We start from the raw sequence: 5,626 nt of genomic DNA on the forward strand, positions 1-5,626 counted from the left end.
CTGAGGGATCTTCCGGAGGATGTGGATCTTCCCACACTGCCTGCCTCTGGGAGAAGTTGCCATGCACACATGGGAACCAGGCAGTTTTTGGGTAAAAAGATTGGGAAATTGGATCCATTTGGCCCTGAACACAAATGCATCTAAAGTAGTATTAAGTTTCACATTTCTTCTAGAGCTGCAGTCAGCAAACTTTGTAAAGGGCCAGATAGTCAATATTTTCAGCTTTGCAGGCCATCTGGTCTCTGTTGCAACCCATCGAACCCCTCTGCCATTTTATCAGGAAAGCAGCCAGAGATGATCCGTGCATAAATGTGTGTGGCTGTGTTCCAATAAAACTTTATTTATAAAAACAGGCCACGGGCCAGATTTGGTTATCGTTTGTCAACTCCTGACCTAGGCCAAAGAAATTATAGGGACAGTTAGTTGCCTGAGTCGGGAAGCTGGTATTTTTTTAGTCAATTTTACTAAATCATAATCTACCTGTGATGAAATGCACATTTAAAGTGTACAAGTCAAACAGTGTTGACCACCCCTCCCCAGTCAAGATGCAGAACATCTCTGTTGCTATTTGCTCTTGACCCACCCTCCACCCAGCCTACTGTTACTCTGACTGTCACTCTACAGATGTGTCTGGACTGTTGCAGCATTTCATATAAATGGACTCTTGCAGTGTGTTCTCATTTGGTCTCTGCAGAAGCTGATATTTGAAGCCCTTCTGGTCTGTTTAAGGAATCTTTTTGGTCACTGTCATGATTTTCAGTTGTATCTGTGAGTTCACTGTCCTTCAAAAGGCAAAGGCGGGGCCTCGTTCCTTGGCCCTGGAATGTGGGCTGGACTTAGCAACGTGCATTGTGCATTGAGGAGCAGGATGTGGTGGGAGTGATGGAAGTGACTTCTGTGATTGGTCACAGCCTCTGGTTCTGCCTGGTTCTCTATCTCTTCACTCTGAGGGAGGCCAGCTGCCATGCTAAGAGGATGCTCAAGCAGCCCAAGGAGAGGCCCACATGGGGAGGAACTGAGGCCTCCTGCCAGTACCTAGGACCTGTGTGCCAGCCATGGGAGGGAGCCTCCTTGGAATCGGATCATCCAGCCACAGTCAAGCCTTCAGAAGCCTGCAGCCATGGCCTTCAATGCAATAAAGGACCCTGTACCCAACCAAGCTGCTCTCAAATTTCTTACTCACTTTATGGGAAAGAAAAAATGTTTATTGTTGTTCGAAGACACTAAATTTTTGAGTGATTTATTATGCACCAACAGATTACTAATATAGTCACTGACACACTGAGTCCATCCATCCCTCCCTCCATCCATCCATCCATCCATCCCTCCATCCCTCCAACCATCCATTTACTTATTTATTTCTTCATTCAACAGATACTGATTTCTTTAACAAATTGTAAACGATTTATGAAGTTTAATGAAATTTAGAAAGATTTCTATAAAAATTGTTAAAATATTTTTGAGGGCAAATGCTTCCTTTACAGAGTATGCGTTAGTTATCTAACAACAATGATTTTTTTTGGATTTATTTTTTATTGAAGGGTAGTTGATTTACAATGTTGTGTTAGTGTCTGGTGTACAGCAAAGTGATTCAGTTATACATTTATATACATATTCTTTTTCATATTCTTTTCCATTATGGTTTATTATGGGATATTGAATATAGTTCCCTTGTTATACATTTTTGTCTATCTATTTTATATGTGGTAGTGGGTCTCTGCTAATCCCAAACTCCTAATTCATCCCTTCCTCCCCACCTTTCCCCTTTGGTAACCATAAGTTTGTTTTCTATGTCTGTGAGTCTGTTTCATAAATAAGTTCATTTGTGTTATATTTTAGATTCCACATATGTGTTATCATATAGTATTTGGCTTTCTCTTTCTGACTTACTCTACTTGGTATGATAATCTCTAGGTCCATCCACGTTGCTGCAAATGGTATTATTTCATTGTTTTTTATGGCTGAATAGTATTTCATTGTATATATGTATCACGTCTTCTTTATCCATCCATCTGTTGATAGACATTTAGATTGCTCTATCAACAATGATTTAATAGCTAACTCTGCACTGTGAACAGTTCTCTTTTGAGCATGTTCTTAATATTAACTTTCATTACTGTCCCCATTTTGCAGATGAGGAAACTGGCTCCCTGAAAGGTTGAGTCACTTGCCCAAGGCCCCATGGTCAGTAAGTGGTAGAGCTGAATTAGAACCCAGGGCCCACAGTCTTCATTACTGTGCTGTATGTGCCCCTCCCCACCTTTGCTTGTCCCCAGGGAGACATTAGCCATGCACCTGTGGGTCTACCTGCTTCCACATCTGTCACTCTGTAAGTCTTGTGCTCATCCAGGCCAGAGATCATGTCTTTTCTGTGTGGTACTGGACATCAACAACTGTGTGTTGGCTGACTGACTGACTGGCTGCGGGAGGGATGGATAGATGTGGTATGCGTTGCACTAGGAAAGCCCAGGGCACCCTGCACAGCAGTGGCACTGCCCCTCTGCTCTAGTGTGAGACTCTGTCCTCCCACAGAGGCAGACGGCCCCACAGTCAGCTCTCCTGGGCCGGATCACGGCTCAGAACGTAGAGAGCCCCAGAATAAGAACACTGCTCTCCCGACTTGGTGGCCTGGAGCCGGCCGACCGGGGTCCGGGATGAGCTGTGTTTACCTTGGAAGGCCTGACCTCTTTTGTAACATTCACTCATTGTTACCAGGAGCCCCAAAATACCTTTATTAATGGAAAAACAGGGATGGCTCCACAAAGAAATATTTTGACAAGCCCAGAGGAGCCAGTGGGAAGGTTTAGAGCACATCCTCAGGAAGCTGGGGCTTCTTATCTTCTAGGGAGCCCTGCGGGGTAAGGGCAGCACGCTTCTCCTGCCGCATTTCCGCACGGGGCACACAGGCGCGGCTTCCTGGGCTGGATTGTGCTGAAGTGGCTCCTGCAACGTGGTCTGGTTCTGCCCCACCCCACCCCCCACCCCACTCAGATGCAGCTCCCCAGGACCCAGTGGCATTATCCTTGGTTACTGCCCCATCCGGGCATTCTCCTTTGTGGCCCATTTCCCCTGACTGCAAATAAAGGATTGGAGCTGCTTCCAGATATCCTTCTGGGCTCTCAGGTACCTACTGGTGCCTCCTGGGAGAGGGAGGTTCCAGTTGCTTTTCTAGCTATTCATGGAGACCACAGGGCTCAGGCAAGGTGTGTCTTCCTACAGCTGCACTCACAGAGCCTGAGGCTCCCTACTGTGTACCAGGAGCTATTTGAAGCACCTTATGTGTGTTAACTCCTCACAACAGCTCTCCCATTGGGTAATAGTACTCCCATTTTGCAGATGAGGAAACCAAGGTACAGAGAAGTTAAGTAGCTTGCTCACAAAATTGAGGAGAGGCAGAGCTGCGATTTGCACACAGGCCAGCTGGTTCTGTAGCCTGACTTTTTTTTTTAATTTATTTTTTTATTTTGTAGCCTGATTCTTAACCCTACCCATGGCCATCTTTCTGAAGTGCATATCTGATCATATTACTCAGTGTCTCTGTACTTAATGTCTTTGTATTCTTTAAGTAAAATCCATATTGACTAGGAAGCAAGTTTAGCTGTTGTACTGAAGATCCACAAGTAGCAGGAGATTCAACAAGTTAGATATTTGTTTTTCTCTTACAAAACAACCTGGGTGGGAGGTCCAGGGTTGATAATGGAGATGCCATGATCCTTAGGGCCCTGAGCTCCTTCTATCTGACAGCTTTGTCTTCATTAATACAGTTTCTACCTCATGGCCCAAAATGGCTGCTTGAGCTCCTACTATCAAGTCTCCATTTTAGCAGGAAGGGGAGAAGGGAAGTGGACTGTATGTCCTATCTCTTTAAGGGTTTGATTCTAGGCTCTTCTGCCATGTGACCTATGGCAAGTCATTTAACCTCTTTCATCATCTTTGAAAAAAAAAATTTGAATTTCTTTCAAAGGTTATAAGGATTAGATGAGTTAATACATGTCAAACACTTGGAAAAGGGCAAAGTGCAGAGTAAACACTCAATAAATTTTAGCAACTATTACTATTGATGCTGTTTAGATGACACTGTTCCCAACATTTCCCCACCCCCGTAACTATTATGTTGCTCTCACATGTTTTGTGGCTCCCGAAGCCTCTCCCGTTGCAGCACTAGAACCCCACTTTGTAATGTGTGTTGACCTTTCTTGCCTCCACTGGATAGAGAGTTCCCCAAAGACATGCACTCTCTGTCTTGTTTTCTCACTGTATCCCCAGCAGCAAGTTCAGGGCTACATGGCAGGTGCCCAGAAAACTTGTTGAATGTATGAAAGAATGACTATCTCAACTGACAGCAAGTTCACTACCATAAAGGAGACTTCCTCAGGGCCTTTGCACATGCAGTTCCCTCTGCTCTCAATGCATTTCCCCAGCTAGCTGCATAGCCACTTCTCGTACTTCATTCAGTTCTGCTCATGTCACCTCTTCGGTGAGGCCCCCCCTGACCACCCTGGTTAAAACTGGCTCCTTTCTCCTATCCTTTTCTATCTTCTTGCTCCACTTTCTGTTTCTTCCTTGGCATATATCACCAATCAACCATGTTGTCTGTATTCGTGTTTTCACTTTTGGATCCCCCCCTGGTCTATAAGCCCTATGAGGACAGCATCCTACATCTGTTTTTCTCATGGCTACAGCCCCAGTGCCTAGAATTTTGCAGGTATATGGCAATATTTGTGAAACAAATAAACAAAGCAACAAGACAGGCCGATTGATTTTCAGAATATGAGGAGAAAAATTCTAGGTGTATGCACCTCAGTCCTTTTTTTTTTAATTAACAAAAGGCCTGAATGTTTCAAGTTTAGTTCTCAGAAGAAGGCAAACGAGATAAACCTTTCCTTCTCCCCGCCTTCCTCTTTCTTCTGCCGCAGAACGAGGAAAAAGTCAAGCTGATTCTCTCTCTCTCCACGTCAGCTCTCCAGCTTCTAGGAAAAATTTCCCCGTCTCTGTGGGCCTGGGGCATCCCGAGGGCTGCCGTTGGCCTCTTGTCACATCCCGGTTCAGCAGTGGAGGGAGCCCTGCGGAGGGGCAGTCTCCCTGGAAACGCGCTGTCAGCAGCCCTATGAACTGGCAGGGAATGTCCGGGGTTCTCTCCAAATGCCTCGGAAATCTCCCTGTTGGGTCACATTCCAGCTTGGGGGACCCTGGGATTACCAGGACTCTGGGTTGGCAGCAAGTGGCTGATTGGGAGGTAGCAAGATTCAGCACTTCTGAGTTGGAAAAAGCAGTGCTGGGTATTATTTTGGGAACAGTCAGTCATGAGAACCTCTAAGAGCAGATCAGAGAGGCTATTAAAAGCAAGACAATGTATTTTGAAATGAACCAGGCCGGGGAGACACCTCGCTCCCTGCCACAACCACGGAACTGGGAGTTCTTTCCGGATGAGGTGAACCTTTCCATCGCTTGGAAACGGGGAAAGCCTCTCCAGCTGCCCAGCCACCGCCCCGTTCCTTCTTCCCTGCCAACCCCAGCTGAGCATCTCATCCACCTCCTCAGCCATGTGATGGAGTGAGGGTCCTCCCCAGAGGAGCTGAGAAGGTGGCCAGATGCTCAGGCCTGCCTGCCATTCATTCAAAAAACC

The sequence above is a fragment of the Hippopotamus amphibius genome, chromosome 12 (assembly GCF_030028045.1).
Source record: "Hippopotamus amphibius kiboko isolate mHipAmp2 chromosome 12, mHipAmp2.hap2, whole genome shotgun sequence".
In the NCBI taxonomy this organism is placed as follows: Eukaryota; Metazoa; Chordata; class Mammalia; order Artiodactyla; family Hippopotamidae; genus Hippopotamus; species Hippopotamus amphibius.